The sequence below is a fragment of the Ambystoma mexicanum genome, chromosome 7p, assembly GCF_040938575.1.
Source record: "Ambystoma mexicanum isolate Mex_15411 chromosome 7p, UKY_AmexF1_1, whole genome shotgun sequence".
NCBI classification, from domain to species: Eukaryota; Metazoa; Chordata; class Amphibia; order Caudata; family Ambystomatidae; genus Ambystoma; species Ambystoma mexicanum.
The window spans coordinates 587731049-587749235 of NC_090939.1; the positions used below are offsets into that span (position 1 = coordinate 587731049).

Sequence of the window (18187 nt, forward strand, 5' to 3'; positions counted from 1 at the left end):
GTAATACCCAGTGAGGCCTAGGAAGGCTCTCACCTGGGTTTGAGTAGTCGGTGTTGTCCAATTTTGCACAGCTTCAATCTTACTGAGCAAAGGCCTTATTTCTCCACCGCCTACCTCATGCCCAAGATAGACTACCTTACTCTGTTCAATTTGGCATTTGCTTGCCTTTATGGTCAGATTGGCTCGTCCAAGAGCCTGCAAAACATCTCTCAGGTGGGTTAAATGTTCTTCCCAGGAATTGCTGAACACTGCAATGTCATCCAAGTATGCCATGCAGAAGTCCTCCATCCCATTTAGAACTTGGTTTACCATCCGTTGAAACGTAGCAGGTGCATTCTTCAGTCCGAAAGGCATTACCTTAAACTGGTATAAGCCAAAGGGGGTAGAAAATGCAGTTTTCTCCTTGGCATGGTCTGTCAGGGCTATTTGCGAATAGCCTGACGTCAAGTCAAATGTGCTGAGGAACTTGGCGGCGCCAAGTTTATCCACCAACTCATCTGTTCTTGGCAAAGGGTGGGCATCAGTCTTGGTGACTGCATTCAGAGCTCTATAGTCCACGCAGGATCTAAGCTCTTTAGATCCGGCCTTTGGAACTAACATAACTGGGCTAGACCATGGACTAGTAGAGGGCTCTATTACCCCGAGATCGAGCATCTTGCTGACCTCACCTTTGATGTGGGTTCGTACGTTTTCTGACATGCGGTATCCTCTGCTTTTGACTGGCAGACAGTCACCAGTGAGTATGTCGTGCTGGCCCCAAGGGGTCAAGCCTGGTGAAAGCGAGAACAGGGAAGCAAACTGATTCAACATAGATTTGCACTCTTCTTGTTGCTCGGGTGTCAGATTGGAGGAGAGGTTCACTCCTTCAATTTTTTCATCTAAAGGTAAGCCTCTGAGGAGATCCGGAAGAGCTTCACTCTCTTCTTCTTCCTCGGAGGACGCTATAAGCGAGTTTACCCACTACTCGGAAGGGTCACATCCACTTATCTTGCAAGGCCCTCTGCCTTGTTGGGATCATAACGAGAACGAGCTGGTCTTGAGCGAACTCAACCATGTTAGCCTTTTGATCGTGCCAGTGCTTGACCAATGCTTGTCCAGCTTTCAAGTTATCGCTTGCTTCCGTCATCATGTGCGACATTCTCCTCCGGAGACCTACCACGTAGTCAATCTCTCTGACTGGCTTGGGGGAAGGAGCACTCTCCAACCCCTCCTTAATCAGGGCCAATGGACCTCTGACGGGATGACCATAGAGCAGTTCGAAGGGAGAGTAACCTACTCCCTCCTGAGGGACTTCTTTATAAGCAAAGAGAAGGCATGGCAGTAGAAGGTCCCACTTATGCTTAAGGGGTTCTTCTAAAGAACCTATCATGCTCTTCATGGTGCGGTTGAACCGTTCTACCAACCCATTGGTTTGTGGGTGGTAAGCTGTTGAGAACTTGTAAGTAACTCCACAGGTTTTCCACATGGCTTTCATGTAGTGGGACATAAAGTTTGACCCCCTGTCAGAGATTACTTCCTTAGGAAATCCGACCCTAGTAAAAATACCAAGGAGGGCCTTAGCCACAGCCGGAGCTGTAACAGTCCTCATAGGAATTGCCTCAGGATACCTAGTAGCATGGTCTACTACAACAAGTATAAACCTGTTGCCTGAGGAGGTTGGAGGATCAAGGGGACCAACAATGTCAATCCCTACTCTCTCAAATGGGACTGTCACAACTGGGAGAGGCACTAACGGTGCCACATTCTTGGATCCAACCTTACCAGAGATCTGGCAGGTGTGGCAGCTCCTGCAGTGTTTTTCTACTTCGGCCCCCATCTTTGGCCAATCGAAGTAGAGCGAGAGCCTTTCCTTAATCTTCTTGAAACTCAAGTGACCAGCCAAAGGAATCTCGTGGGCTAACTGCAAGAACTGTGGTCTGTTCTCTTGGGGTACTACAAGTCATTTGTAGTCTCCAGGTGCAGACTCGGTCGGTTCACTATAGAAGAGGCCATCTTCCCAGTGTAACCTGTATTTCCCAGGCTCTTGCCCTTCAGCCTGAGCTTCTGCCTGATGGCGAAGACCTTCCAGAGTTGGACATTCTCTCTGTCCCTTACTGAAGTCTGCCCTGTTGGGTCCACCTTCTGCCAGTAAAGACTGCAGCTCAGGATGGTCAACAGGATCCAGATCTCCAATGAGTTCCTGGCCTTCCATTAGCTCTTCCTCAGAGTCTAATTCTACCACACAGGGTTGTACCTCCCTCTCAGCCTCGGCTGGAGGTGGAGTTACGGGTGAAACTTTGGACAACCGAGGGGAAGTCCGTATTGGCTGCACTGGAATGCTGGCTGCTGGTTTCGGGATAGAAGTCTTAGGTTTCCCTTTCGCTTCTGATTTCTTGGAGACAGCGGCCGACAATTCCAGTGGAGCAGGAGTGATATCTTTCTTCATCATCTCCTGGAGAGTTCCGCGCATGGTCCTCTCTCTTGCGGGTCTGGTCAGCTCCTGTAACCGTTTACTAGGAGGTCTGGGAGTATGCGATACAACTCCGAAAGTTTTCAAATCGTTACCCAACAGTACGCGTCCTGGTACCTCACTCTGTATGCTGACAGGTATCTTCACAGTCATGTCGTTACACTGGATGAGAACTGGTAACTGGGGAAGCATCTGCACAGGCCCTCCAGCTAACTTGGTGAGGCGTTTGGGTGCCTTAGCAACATCCTCGGCCTGAAAAAACGATTTATCCACCACAGTTATGCTGGCCCCAGTGTCCCGAATGGCAGGAGTCTCCTGACCATTCACCTGGACACTGTCCTTATAATACTCTTTAGTATTATCGGGGATAGAATTATAGACATCTAAATTCTGTTGTTCCCACAACCCCAGAGATACTAAAGAAACGCTGGCTGAGACTCCAATGGGTTCGTCAGCTAGCAGTAGAAAGTTTCCACTTGACATTTGGATGTCCTCCTCTGGAGCGAAGGCTAAGGAGACAAGCTGGACCCCTGAAGGTTTACCCTTACATCTGGGATCTCCTTTCACGTGATCAGTCGAGCCACAAACAAAGCATTTACCGAATGCTTTCTGGAATGATGGCTTGTTCTGACCTCCTTCCGGTTTGGCACCAGAAGACACACTATTCTGCTGTGGTTTTCCCGGTGGCTTACCCTTCTGGTTTTGTTTGGGGCCCTCTTTGGAATGGGAGTTTTTCGAATTCTCTTTTGAGTCTTTTTTAGGCTGTTTTCCCTCATCCTTTTTCTGAGTTGCCCCAGAATCCTTATGAGTAGCCCTGTTGGCAACCCATAAGTCAGCAGCCTTAGCTAGCTCCCTGGAATCCAATTCCTTCGAATCAGCCAAGTGCTGTCTGAGCTCAGGAGAACAGGCATCATAAATAGACTCCAACATAAAAAGATTTCTCATACCCTCATAAGTGTTCACTTTGTAACCCTTAATCCATCCCTCTAAGTTTTTCAACCCTTCACTCACCCAGGTAGCCCAAGGGGTACCATCATGCTTTTTGAGGGTTCTAAACCTCTTAAGATACTGGGAAGGGGTCTTCCCAAATCTAGCTATTAAAGCTAGTTTCACACTTTCGTAATCCGTCTTATCCGCCTCCCCCAACTCCATTACCACATCAATTGCAACAGGAGGGAGCCTAGAGAACAACCAGGGGAGCAACGCATTCCCTGTGATGTCCTGGAGCCCATGATTGTATTCAAACAGTTTCAACCAATCCAACACATCCAATCTCGGTTCATACATACCCACTAATTCCTTCGGCATCCGGGGTCTTTTGGGACTGGAGCTCCTAGAGGAACCAGAGGAGAGAGAAGCATTTTCCATAGACAACTTTTTCATCTCTAACTCGTGATTAAGTTCTATTTCTCTGAGTCTTAACTCAGCTTGCTTCTGCTCAGCCTGGGCATTCATCCGTCTGAACTCGAGCTCTTGGTTTCGTTCAGATTGAGCCAAGAACCGTTTATATTCTAGTTTGAGCTTCATTTTTTCAAGTTCAAAATAAGCAGGGTTACTTGTGGGACCTGGTATGGGCCCTGTAGGCACAGCTGGTAAGGCAGGTAGAAGAGCAGGGGAGGCAGTTAGGTTAGCCTCTCCGTCCTCGTCAGCCTCTTTATCACTATCATCAGAATCACGATTCAGATCAACACCATTCCTGTTTTCTACAGTTGCTGGAAAGATTGGTTCCTCTGAACCAGTACCCAGACTTTGGTTCGCCAGCAATCTCTCGATTAGTTCTAACTTCTTGCCTCTTACAGGAAGATTCTCTTGCCTACAGAGAGCTCGCAGACTCTCAGTATTTTCACTTGACAAAGACTCTTGACTGTAAGTTTCCATCGTAGACATGTTTTTTGAAAGTTGCTTTTTGTGCAAAGTTTTGTGGTTAGTTATCCTACAGTGTCGAAAAGCACTCTGAACTGTATACTCGATACAAATCCCACTGCTGTACACCAGTGTTAGGCAGAAACCTGTGCAGTTCCCTCTGGGACCACTGCAAAAGATTTAGGACTACAGGCATTGGCGGTGAACCCACTTGGTAGCAGTCTGCACCACACAGATTCACGTGTTAGCTGTGGCTGAGCAGTCAGACTTCTCTCAAGAAAAGTTGAGCAGTATGTGGAGTATACAAAATAGGGCAATTCTTCACATCAAGACAAGCAAACACGCAACAAGGCTTAGTGTAAAGATATTAAGGTATTTATTTATAACAAAACGTCTATGAAAAACACTAAGGCAAATCACGGCAAACAAATCAAACAAAATTACTCTACGAAGTAGACGATCAATCCCCCTAGCAATATCGACAACTCTAGGTTCTACTGGTACCACTTATTTTCAGACAGAGGTGTATACCTCAACCCAGATGACACTCGAATATTAGTTAGGACGGGAGAGAAAAAGATAGGCAGGTCACGAAATCAACACAGTTCGATCCAAGCGGATAAAATGCAAGGCAGGAAGGCAAGAATCACAATAGATCGTAAAGTTCAGAGGCCAGGCCCACTCGGAGAGAGGCAAGGCGCGATGTCCCAAAAAGTCTCTAGTGGAGATGCATTCAAGTCTGTATTGCAAATTGTTATCGGTGGATTGAACCAGTTCAGAACAACGAATGAGAAAAGCTTGGAGGCGACCCCATGGAACAGAGAGGATTAAGACACCTCACTCGAACCGATCGAAAGGGAAGCCAGGCGGACACGGTACCTTGTTGTGGAGGGCAGCTCCGGCGGGGGCAGTTGTTCCTGGTGGTGGATGCACGTTGGTTCTTTGCCAAGAGTAGAGATGATCTCATCGTCAAAGAAAATGAAGTCCGGTGCACCACCAGGGAAGAGACCAGCCGCGGAGTGCTCCGTCACAAGGCACCACCTTTTGGTCGCGGTTCAGGGGTAGTGGCTATCCGGGTGCCGAGGTGCTTCTGCACGGGCAATTCGTACACTGCGTCCTGAGGCGAATAAAAAGCAAAGGGGACTGGTTGTTCCCACCAGTCAGGGGAAGAGACTCTCCGGCAGGGAGATCTCCTCTGTCGTCGGGAAGTGGTGAGTCGTTTCCGCAGGGCTCCACCGGAGGTGTCGTCGTGCAGTTCGCTCAGCGTTACCCTCGTCGGATTCTTAGGTCCTGTGGCGACTTCTGAAGATCCAGTCTCAAAAGCCCTGCTTTTATGCAGAAAACCCCCATTCATTCAGCCTAGCCGTCAATCAACACATGCTAAGTGGTGAGCGGGAAGGCTCACCACCTGGGCCAATCACTCCAGAGTGCAACCGGAGTTGGCAAGGCAACTCTGTCCAGGGTGCCTAAACCCCCTCCCACACCCCTGTGGTAACCCAGACAGAATGGCACCACTTTGGAGGGTCTCTGTACAGAGCCCGCGAAAAGTGGAACAAAGGGCTCGACCTTTGGTTTAGGAGTCACAGAGACGAACACAGACGCCATTTTACAAACCGAGTTCTGGCAGAAAATACCATCCGATAAACTTATTTAGGATAAGTAGACCGGTGGTACGTTAGAGATTAACGAGAAAAGGTATCAATCTCCAACAATGGGACGAGTCCCATAGGGTTATGCTCGGGGTCGAACATAACAAGTAGTTTCCACTGCCACCAGCCAAAACTCGACAAGGGGGGGACAGGACAGTGCCCCCTCGAGTAACAGATCCAGGAGTAATCGAATTACCCCTACTAGTACGTCCATAATAAGATGGTTTGTACTAGTTCTGTTAGTAAATTTAGGTCTAGTAAAGCCAATGGTGACTTTACATGCCCGGGGAGACAGTAGTCAGTCCCCGGGTATGGAGTCTATGGTGGGGGATCCGCTAGGATCCCCCCGTGTTACGGCACGTAGGGTGCGGTGTAACACACATAGAAAAACATATGAGACCCTATGGAGTAAAAGACCCCATAGCCCATCGAACACATTGACATTTCAAAGGAATTACACACATACACGTCCAAGAGTGGGAGAAGAAGAGTCTCACTCTTGGCAGGATGGAAAAAAACAAACTCCAGAAATCCAGCAAAGCTGCTGGTGGACTCACTAGGTTAGGAAATTCAGCCTAAACAGAGAATTCTCCCTAACAGAATGTTCACATGTGATGTGTAGAAAACACTAATGGTCACTTGAGTGCACATGCATATGTGGAGTGCATGTCCTTGCAGAACCACACACTTGCACTCTGATGCACTACATGTACTCCCACCCTTGCATATCCACGTGTACACTGTTTGCCTTCTTGTGCCCACTGTGTCCCTGCAGCACATGTTCTGTGACCGGTTATGGATCCTGTACATGCCTAATTTGCTGTTTGATGTGGTCTGTCACTTAGATGTGATGCTCAGGGTGTGCATCACACACAATGGCTGTTCACTGTGCTGTGCGCTGAGCAGTGTGTTGCAGGAGTAGGACACTGCACACATGAGCTGCAGTGTTGATTTTGCAATGCACAATGTGCATGTAGACAGGCATTCATTGTTATGTTACGTCTACGACTCTTGTAATGCATTTGTAAATGACTTATTTTGGGGGGGAGATTTTGTTTGTCTGTCATTTCATCTGATTCCGGGTCAGGCATCATTGTCTGATGCCACTGTACATTTAGGACATGGCAATGTGTACCTTATCGTTACTGTGTTGGTGTATGGGTATTGCTTGCCATGTCATGTTGTGGTTTGGGAGGGTTTGAGTGACATGACAGTGATGGCCATGGCCTGTTTTGCAGGTGTGTATGATGCACACCTTGCATGTCAGGGTCATCCGCTTCTCAGAGCAACTAGCTGGGGGTAGATTTCTCTCCGCGGCAGGGCCCTCCCTCTGGAACAGACTTCCTGCCTCACTTGAACTGGAGGGGAACCATCTCCAGTTCTGGAAGCACCTCAAGGCCTTCCTCTTTGCTTCTGCTTTCTCTCTGCATCTCCCTTGCAGAATTCTTCACTGGAACTGCACTGGAGCTGCAACTGGGCCACTCTCACCGACCTCGGTCCCTGGCCCAGCCACTCTCCACTTGCACTGCCTCCCTGGCAACCCCTGCACTGCGGTACTGTTTCTCTATCCCTACAGCCCACCCTTCCCAGCACTTGTCTGCACTTACCTTTGCAGTTGCCACCAGCCGACCTATGTATTTTCTTTTTGGGCTACTTCCCCTGTACTGCACTTCCCCCCCCTTCCCCATGCACTTTTCCCTTCCCCCTACCCCTGCACTTGCACGATCTCAATGACACCTGGCCTAGTAGTACCGTTGTCTGTCTTCCCTTGTTCCCCCCTCCCTGCCTCAATGCGCCTTGAAATACTTGTGTATGGGCCATATCGTGTCATATGTCATATGTGTGCCTTTTGGTCACACAGGATAGCTTGTGTTTAAGTAGCTAGGGATGCAGACGATGTGGCACTTCCATGGCAACTATCTCAGGGTGGTAGGGTTGTGACAGTTGACTGTCTATTTGTCATCATCGATTGTCACCTGGTATGTGCCAGGCCTGTGTGCACTCCGCAGGGGTGGGAGTTTAGGTGAAAAATGTGGCCACAAGCTGGGTCCGGGCTTCCTCGCCACGTGCCCTGTCCCCTCCCATGGGCAGCGCCTGTGCCTGTGGTTGGGGATGTGGGGGCACCACCATGTCCACCGGGACGCCCTGCCGTGTTGCAACATTGTGCAGGACACATGATGCCACAATGATCCTGCACACTACTGGTGGTGCATAGAGTAGTTGCCCACCAGAGCAGTCAAGGGAGCGGAAACGTGACTTGAGCACTCCGAATGTGCGCTCCACTATGCCCCTGGTTGCAATATGGGTGGCGTTGTATTTTACCTGGGGTGGTGTGGTGGGGTTCCGGATTGGCGTCATCATGTGGTTGCTCAGAGGGTAGGCACTGTCCCCTGGGGAGGTGATAATAGTTGAGATTATTAGGGTTTGGCTATTTGTCTGTGTGTGACTTGCATACATGTGCAAGGGCATTTGTACTGACCTAGGAGCCATGTGTCGCCATGCTGCCCAGCTTCCAGGGCCCAGCTCAGGGCGGACATTCTGTATATGAAACTGTCATGGGTGGAGCCAGGGTAGTTTGCAAAGACAGAGGTGATGATTCCCTTTGCATCGCATACCACCTGTACATTGATGGAATGCCAGTGCTTGCGGTTTCGGTAGATGTGCTCAGTGGCCCTAGGTGGACGTAGGGCCACATGGGTGCAATCTATGGCACCGAGCACTTTGGGGAAGTGTGCCACCCTGAAAAAATCCAGGACAACGGCCTGCCTTTCTGCGCGTGTTCTGGGCATGTATATGTGCCTGCGGACTGAGGGGCACGCTGTCATGATTGCTAGTACCTGGTGTAGGCAGCGTGACTGCGTGGCCTGTGAGACCCCCCCCACTATGGCAGTGGTCCGCTGAAATGACCCAGTGGCCAAAAAATGCAGGACATTGAGCAGCTTCTCCAAGGGGCTCAATGCTTGGGAGCAAAGGGTGGGGGATGTAAGGTCATCTTCCCACTCCCTGACCAGGTCTAGGATGATATGGGGTGGAAACCTATACCTGCCGTAGACCTAGTCGTTAGGCATCCCAAAAAGGCTTGTCCGTGGTGCGAAAATGCGTGCCCTGGCTATTCTCCTCCTCCTGAGGTGTCCCACGATCAGTGCTGCGACAAATGGGGCATTCATCGTAGCTGTAGATACGCGTTTGTTGTTTGCGCGCACTTTTATGCTGTGCGCGGGGACGCTTCCGCCTGCCTTTGTGTGGATGACGCATTGACGCCTGTGCACGTCTTTTGCCGTGCGCGGGTTTCCCGTATTCGGATACGTGGTAAAACTGTACGTCCGAGTGTCATCGCGTGTAATCGGAGGGAAGTGAGCGTACACGCGATTGGCCTAGGTACGTGTGTTTCGGGGTGCGCGGGAACTTTCACACGCGATTGGTGGAAATGCACGTGTGCTCTGTCATCACGTGTAATGAGGGAAACACCCGCGCGCGTCACGTCACAGACGCGCTCACGCGCTAAGGGCCTTTCCTCGAATTACACGCGGACGTGCAGTTTTTCACGCGCGCTGAAATGCCCATGCACGCCTGTACGCATCACGTCACAGGGGCGCTAGCGCTTGAGGGGCCTTCTGTCCAATGAAAATGAGTATGCGTGCAGACGCTCTTACGCGCTAAGGGCCTTTCCTCGAATTACACGCTGACGTGCAGATTTTTCACTTGCCAAATCACTCCGTATCAAGCTGGCCACGCGTAAGCACACCGAAGACCACGCTCCTGCCCAGAAGGCCGAACTACTGCCCCCCAGAGCCCTGAGCACGCTCCCACCTGCCATCTGCTGCTGCCTGACTGCCTGCTGCCCACGTGCCCTGCCATTTGCTGCCTGCACATCAGCCAGGGGTGCTGTTGCTGTGACCACCCCTGCTGGAACCGAAGACTCCCGACTGGGATTCCATCGCTCCACAGCCCAGCCCCAGGACCCAGTTGCCCACCCACTCCTGCCTCTGGGGTTGTCATGTCGGGGCAAACACCATCTGAGACCACTGACAACCCCCGGCCAGAGAGGCAGAGGGGCACCAGCTTCAGTGCCACCGAAGTTGGTGTCCTGGTGGAGCAAGTCCTGGGGCAGTATGATGCCCTCTTCGGAAGTTCCCGCGCCAACAAGGAAGGACGGACTCGGATCTGGACTGACATTGTGACTGCCATCAACGCGGAGGGGGTGGCAGTCCGCGACTTACAACATGTCAAGAAGCGCTGGGAGGACTTAAGGTCCAGGACCCTGAACAAGGCCCGGCGCCTCTTGAAGGCAGCGGATGCCAAGGGGCGCCGGGGCCACTTGTCGGAAGAACAGATGAGGGACCTGGAACGCATATCCCCAGCGCTCCACGTCCAGGTCCTTGAGAGGCAGACCCGTCTGGAGTCGAGCGGTAAGTGTACATGCATCCTGATTGTGAGATGTGCGTGTGGTGATTTTTCAGTAGTGTGCAGGTTGCACATCTGTTTGTATGGGGTCGAGTATGGGTGGGGGTGTACAGGGCCATGGGGCTAACACATGCGAGGGCTGGAATGTGTGAGACATGGATGGTGCTTGTGTGTGTAGGCTTGCATGCCAAATGCAGTTGTGTGGGCACACATGTTTGGATGAATGTGTATGTAAGTAGACATGTCCGTGATGTCACGCATGTATGTTGTTTTCAGCTGCATGTATCAGCACTGTGTACATGTGCATGTGTGTGTATTTGACAAGGGTGCAACAGTGATGCAACATGGATGCATGTGACAGCGGTATGTGGAAGCCTGATCGGCAGATGTGACATGGATGCCCATCTGAACACTGCGACACTTGGCAGAGGTGTACACATGCATGCAAGTGTGGTGGTGTGTGTACATGTGTGGTGCACTTCCTGTGTTGCATGTGATGTCTGGCTCACCTTTGCCTGCTCATGCTGTTGTATGTGTATGGATGGTGCTGGCAGTTGCGATATGGCTGTGGTATGGCTCATGTGTGCGAGTTGAAATGACATGTGTGTTGCGGATTGTGATGACATGTCTGAGGTTTGCCATTTCCACTCATGTACAACTGTCATGTGTGTATGTGTCCATTGTACAGTGCCCTGATGCCTGTGTTTTATTTCTCCCTGTCTGCAGCGTCAACTGATGAAGAGGGAGGAGAAGGTGCTGTGGAGCACAGCGGCGGGGATCCCACCGCCAGCCGGAGACGCAAGGCCCGGCTCCCCTCCCATGTTGTCATCTCGTCGGGGAGTGAGGAGTCCGGTGCCGCGTCCCAGGCCGCAGCTGCCGGGGGGAGGTCCAAGAGGCGGAGGTTGGAGTTGGACTCCTCGGCAGCAGAAGGGGCAGCTGGGACCCCACAGGGCCCAACAGGGGAAGATGGCACGGAGTCATCCAGGTTAGTGGGGGGTTTGGTGGAGGGGAAGGCCGTGCAAGCACCAGAGACGGGGTCTGGAGGTGGGGATCCCACTGGTGCTAGTGGTGCAGTGCAGGACCAGGGACAGGAGGCAGCACAGGCCACCGCAGAGGTGCCTGTGTGCAATCCTGTCCCTGATCCTGTCCCTGCATGATCTTGCACCAGCAGGGATGCCTACGTCCAGACCCGTTTTCAGGCAGGGGATGAGCTCATGTCAACTGGCCTTCCTCTGCCTGCGGACGTGGCTTTCCGGGTCCGGGTTGAGCCTGTCCTGACTGGTGTGGCGTTGTGTCAACGGGCCATGCGAGGTGACCTGCAGTCTTTTCATGAGGAGACTGCACGTCATCTCGAATGGCTCGTTGACCACGTCAGCCTGCTGGGACAGGTCACCCAGGCCGGATTCCTCCGTATGATGGGGCTTGCTATGACCCCCTCCCCAAATGAACCCCCTACGCATCAGTCGTCTTCCGTGCCATCTTCCCACCCATCAGTCACCTGGGTGCCCTGTGGAGCTGCCTCTGACGGTGCAGCCAGGCTGGTGGAGGAGGCATCCCTGCCACAGTGGGGAGTCGGACGTCCAGCAGGGGTGACCACATCAACGACTGCACCCCAGCCGGCGGAGGATGTGCAGGCAGCAGGAGGCAGTGCACGGGCAGAGGCACAGAGGCAGCAGCAACGTGGTGGGAGCCATGAAGGCTCGGGGCCTTCAACATCGGAGGGGCAGACATGGGCCGGAGGGCAGGAGGACCCAGGACAGAGAGTGTCTTCCGTGTGGCAGCGGTTGGGCCAAGCCATAGATGTGTAGCGGCAGCGGGCAGAAGAGCCACGGCTCACAATGGTCAGGGCGGAGAACTCCATGCGGAGGGCCCTGAGGCGGGCCGAGTGCCTCGAGGCAATCCGCAGGGGTTTGGAGGTGGACACGGCGTCGGCCCTGCGGACCCTCTGGGCCATGGAGGAGGACCGCCTCCGGGACATTGAGCAGGAGTTCGATGATGCCCGGGACATCCACAAGTGAGCCGTCAAACTAGCCCGCTGTCCTTGTACATAGTTATGTAGGTAGTGTTAGGTTTCATTTTTTTTTTAATTTATTTTGGACCTTTCGGACTTTGGCCACATTTTTGTATATAGTTTATTTTATTAGTTAGTGTAGCTAGATAGGTTTTCTTTCTTTTGTTGCGACAATGAACCCTGGCTTGTTCCCATGTACATAGTTCACTGTTGGATTGTATTTTTCATTCACATTTTAACCATGGAGCAATGGCTTTCTTTTTTATTTCCCATTGGATTGTGTTTTGTGGACAGTGACTTTGGACACCATTACTTTGGAATTTGATTTTTGGTTTTGCTTTTTTTCACGGACATGCTTCTTTTCATTTTTGTACATTCACATTTCTGTTTCTTTATTTTTGATTATATGTATGTTTCCTTTAATACATATTTTTTTAGTGAACTTCAATGGTTTCATGCATTTCATGATATGGGTTTTGAGATTCACTGACACCCATTGGGTGTATGTGAGGGAAATGTGTTTGTTTCGGAACTTGCAATTGGTGTTCTGTCATGTAATTGCCAATTATGAGTGGGTGGATGCAATTCTCGGGTGGGTGTTTTGCATTTGGAGGCTGACCATAGGGACCAGGGATCTAGATTCTGATGACATGTTGGCTGGGGAACATGAGTTGGACATGGGTGGGGGCCTGCTGGCAGGTGCCCCACAGTGCTGGGGGGGTGGGAGACATGGGTGGGGGCCTGGTGGAGGGTGCCCCTGCACTGCTGGGGGGTGGGGGTGGTGGGAGACATGGGTGGGGCCTGGCGGAGGGTGCCCCTGCACTGCTGGGGGGTGGGGGTGGTGGGAGACATGGGCGGGGGCCTGCTGGCAGGTGCCCCACAGTGCTGGGGGGTGGGGGGCTGGGAGACATGGGTGGGGGCCTGATGGAGGGTGCCCCTGCACTGCTGGGGGGTGGGGGGTGGGAGACATGGGCGGGGGCCTGCTGGCAGGTGCCCCACATTGCTGGGGGGTGGGGGTGGTGGAGAACATGAGTTGGACATGGGTGGGGGCCTGCTGGCAGGTGCCCCACAGTGCTGGGGGGTGCGGGGGTGGGAGACATGGGTGGGGGCCTGGTGGAGGGTGCCCCTGCACTGCTGGGGGGTGGGGGGTGGGAGACATGGGTGGGGGCCTGCTGGCAGGTGCCCCACAGTGCTGGGGGGTGGGGGGTGGGAGACATGGGTTGGGGTCTGGTGGAGGATGACCCTGCACTGCTGGGGGTTGGGGGGTGTGGGGAACATGAGTTGGACATGGGTGGGGGCCTGCTGGCAGGTGCCCCACAGTGCTGGGGGGTGGGGTGGTGGGGAACATGAGTTGGACATGGGTGGGGGCCTGCTGGCAGATGCCCCACAGTGCTGGGGGGTGGGGGGTGGGGGACATGAGTTGGACATGGGTGGGGGCCTGCTGGCAGGTGCCCCACAGTGCTGGGGGGTGGGGGGGGTGGGAGACATGGGTGGGGGCCTGGTGGAGGGTGCCCCTGCACTGCTGGGGGTGGGGGGTGGGAGACATGGGTGGGGGCCTGCTGGCAGGTGCCCCACAGTGCTGGGGGGTGGGGGGTGGGAGACATGGGTGGGGGCCTGGTGGAGGATGACCCTGCACTGCTGGGGGTTGGGGGGGTGGGAGACATGAGTTGGACATGGGTGGGGGCCTGCTGGCAGGTGCCCCACAGTGCTGGGGGGTGGGGGTGTTGGGGAACATGAGTTGGACATGGGTGGGGGCCTTCTGGCAGGTGCCCCACAGTGCTGGGGGGTGGGGGGGTAGGAGACATGGGTGGGGGCCTGGTGGAGGGTGCCCCTGCACTGCTGGGGGGTGGTGGGGTGGGAGGCATGGGTGGGGGCTTGCTGGCAGGTCCCCCACAGTGCTGGGGGATGGAGGGGGGTGGGAGACATGGGTGGGGGCCTGGTGGAGGGTGACCCTGCACTGCTGGGGGGTGGGGGGGTGGGGAACATGAGTTGGACATGGGTGGGGGCCTGCTGGCAGGTGCCCCACAGTGCTGGGGGGTGGGGGTGGTGGGGAACATGAGTTGGACATGGGTGGGGGCCTGCTGGCAGGTGCCCCACAGTGCTGGGGGTGGGGGTGGTGGGAGACATGAGTTGGACATGGGTGGGGGCCTGCTGGCAGGTGCCCCACAGTGCTGGGGGGTGGGGGATGGGGAACATGAGTTGGACATGGGTGGGGGCCTGCTGGCGGGTGCCCCTGGTGGCTGGGGGGTGGGGGTAACAGGGGACATGGGTGGGGGCCTGGTTGAGGCTGCCCCTGCACTGCTGGGGGGTGGGGGTGGTGGGAGACATGAGTGGGGGCCTGGTGGAGGGTGACCCTGCACTGCTGGGGGGTGGGGGTGGTGGGAGACATGGCTGGGGGCCTGGTGGAGGGTGACCCTGCACTGCTGGGGGGTGGGGGTGGTGGGAGACATGGGTGGGGGCCTGGTGGAGGGTGACCCTGCACTGCTGGGGGGTGGGGGTGGTGGGAGACATGGGTGGGGGCCTGGTGGAGGGTGCCCGTGGTGGCTGGGGGTGCAGGGGGACATGCGTTGGTGGGCAGTAGTGCAAGTTGACATGTGGGTTGGCTGGGGGGCATGGCCATGGTGGATGGGGTGCCTGCAGGACATGTGCAGGGTAGGCCCCTGTGTTGTGAGCCACCTGCAGGGGCCATGGAGGGTGTAGAGGGAATACCTGGGAGGACCCACACGTGCAATTCACGTGTGGTGCTCCCCGCGCACCCCTGTAATACACGTACCCTGATGAGATCGCGTGTGGAACTTCCCGCGCACCCCTGTAATACACGTACCCTGATGGAATTGCGTGTGGAACTTCCCGCGCACCCCTGGAATACACGTACCCTGCTGATGTTGTGTGTGATACTTCCCCCGCACCCCGAAATGCATGTACCCTGATGAGATTGCGTGTGGAACTTCCCGCGCACCCCTGGAATACACGTACCCTGCTGAAGTTGCGTGTGATACTTCCCCCACACCCCAAAATACACGTACCCTGATGAGATCGCGTGTGGAACTTCCCGCGCACCCCTGTAATACACGTACCCTGATGGAATTGCGTGTGGAACTTCCCGCGCACCCCCGAAATACACGTACCCCGCTCAATCGCGTGTGTAACTTCCCACGCACCCCCGAAATACACGTACCCCGCTCAATCGCGTGTGTAACTTCCCGCGCACCCCCAAAATACACGTACCCTGATGAAATCGCGTGTGGAACTTCCCGCGCACCCCTGTATTACACGTACCCTGATGGAATTGCGTGTGTAACTTCCCACGCACCCCACGAAATACACGTATCCCGCTCAATCGCGTGTGTAACTTCCCGCGTACCCCCGAAATACGCGTACCCCGCTCAATCGCGTGTGTAAATTCCCACGCACCCCCGAAATACAGGTACCCCGCTCAATCGCGTGTGTAACTTCCCGCGCACCCCCGAAATACACGTGCCCCGCTCGCACAGGCCCAATTGCTGTATGTTGCCACTTTTGTAATGCGCAGGGACGCTACCGCCTGCCTTCGTGTGGCGGACGTGTTTCGGCTTGTGCGTGTCTTTGGCTGTGCGTGGCTTTGCCCTATTCGATTCCATGAATACGTGTGGTTCGAGTGCGTGTTTGCGTTCCATCTGCTTCCCTGCAGTACATCCCCAGTTACGCCCTTATTTTCGCTCGTTGTCCCCCATTCCGCGCGTTACGCCCCGTGTTCCACCCACTTTCTGGTGTATGCGCCGAGGTTTTGCGCTTTCTCTGTGCGCGTCGCGCACGCCTTTCGGGATGTTGCAGTGACTTGTGCGCCATGCATGGGTTTGGCGCACATCCCGAGGTAAACACGCGCAGGGACTTCCATGAATCGCACGCGTGCGCGTGCGCCTGTTTTTTTGCGCTTGCGCCTGCTTGCGCCAAGATTTTCGGCGCACGTTTGTTCCATGAATCGGCCCCCATGTCACTGATGGATAGTGTGGCCTATTTTCGAGAAGCTGAGGTCTGCATGCACAGCCTTTTTCAAAGTGTAAACTAAGTTAGCCATTCTGAGGTTAGGTGTAAAAGTGAAACACTCTCTTTGTGCACACAATCTGATAAAGTGTAGGCCTATCAACAAATATAACTCAAATATAACTCATTTATGTAGATAACTTGTAATACACATTTCCTTGCAGAATGCTAGATTATAGGTGCACAGATTACTATATTCTTCATGCAGCATGACTGCATAGATTGAGTACTCTTTTGCGTTAAATAATGTATATGCTATTTCAGTGTAAAGCCACTCTATCCTGTGCATTCTTTAATGGATAGCATCACATTGCAAAAGATAATTGTCTACAAATCGACATAGAAGGTACAATCACATTACTTGCTGAAACACTGCCCACAGCATGACTCTGAGCTAATGTCTTCTCTGGAGATTGGCAATGTATCCACATGGCATGGCAAATTGATGTGGGCCCTCAGAAGCCTGCACTACAGTCACAGATATATATTGATGCTGTAATTCAACCAGGAGAGCGGATGGGATGCTATGTTTCCTTATATTAGAAGGAGATTATAAAGAAGATTTGTTAAACAGGCCTGGCTACAAACAACCTTGACAACTACAGGCTGACCATCTGCCACCCGCAACGTGCACACTTCCCCATCAGCAAGAACCCAAAGCAAGCTGAATACATTGTGTGTCACATTTTCTGTAATAGGGGGCAGATTAGCAGCATTGGTAGTTCTAAGTCATTGCACACTCCTAGAGCGGCAATGCGCATATCTGCTCCAAAGCGACAAATTGGGGCCTATGCAGTGTGTGATGTAAAATGACAGTACATAGTTTGAAATGGAGGCCAAAAAATCTGCTATCCCCAAACAGCCCTTGTGAATTAATGCCCTTAGTTTATATTCCTTGTGCAGCAAACATTGAAATACAAAAGCAGGTGCAGTATGACCTGCCTTGCCAGTTCTAGACGTCTGCCTGCACTGCATTGTATAATGAACATGTTTGGTGGGGTGATTAATGTGAAATGGTTGCTGGGCAACCACCTCTTTTACAGCACACTGCACCTGTGAACTATGGCTCTTAGTTAATATTGCTAGGTTGGAAACACAAAGCAGATGCTTTCTACCTCACCTTTCCAGTTCATGAGTCTTTTTTGTTACAATGCCACAGTGAGTGCAGAACACCACACAGCAGTATCAAGCTATCGGACCCACAATCAGCACCCCTTGGTCTGTGTAAGGCCCATCCGCAAATTCAACATCTCTTCTGTCCCTGAGTACATCGTGAGTGGGAGGCTGGCATGCTTCCTCATGCTTCTGGCCAGGTCACTTAAATTCAGCCACTTCAAGTTAAGTCATAACATGTGGCAGACTTCTCCCGATCACGACGAGTTCAGTCGTCCTAAGCAAGAAAGTAAATCTACATACAAATAAAACTATGGGTGTCCTCTGGGGCACAACTCGCTACAGTGACCATCTGCATGGGGCTTTCAAGTGCCACCTAGATGTGAACAATCTTACCAGAGCTTTCAAGTCCGTCTCCCCCCTCAACCCCCTCCTTCCATGCAAGATTAGATCATTCAGGCCTGTCTTTAATACTTGCATTTGGGACGCATGGTTTTGATTTTACCATTTTAAATAAGGACTACAAAGTCCATAATTCAATGAAAAAGGCACGTGACGTGTTGACCCACTCATGCACTGCAAGGGAACATTTACGAGCTCTCTGTTACCTTTCTCCACGAATTTATCAGCGAGTTTTAAAATGTTTAAACGAATTGTGTATCCAGAATGGCCTCA

General features: G+C 53.0%; 2 protein-coding genes across 7 annotated transcripts in view; one reads left to right on the forward strand and one right to left on the reverse strand.

Moving 5' to 3' along the window:
* The window catches only part of GABRB3 (gamma-aminobutyric acid type A receptor subunit beta3), a 1350469-nt gene that overhangs the window by 1244988 nt on the left and 87294 nt on the right, over positions 1 to 18187 (reverse strand). The gene's annotated exons all lie outside the window — the stretch shown is intronic.
* The window catches only part of GABRA5 (gamma-aminobutyric acid type A receptor subunit alpha5), an 857372-nt gene that overhangs the window by 357777 nt on the left and 481408 nt on the right, over positions 1 to 18187 (forward strand). The gene's annotated exons all lie outside the window — the stretch shown is intronic.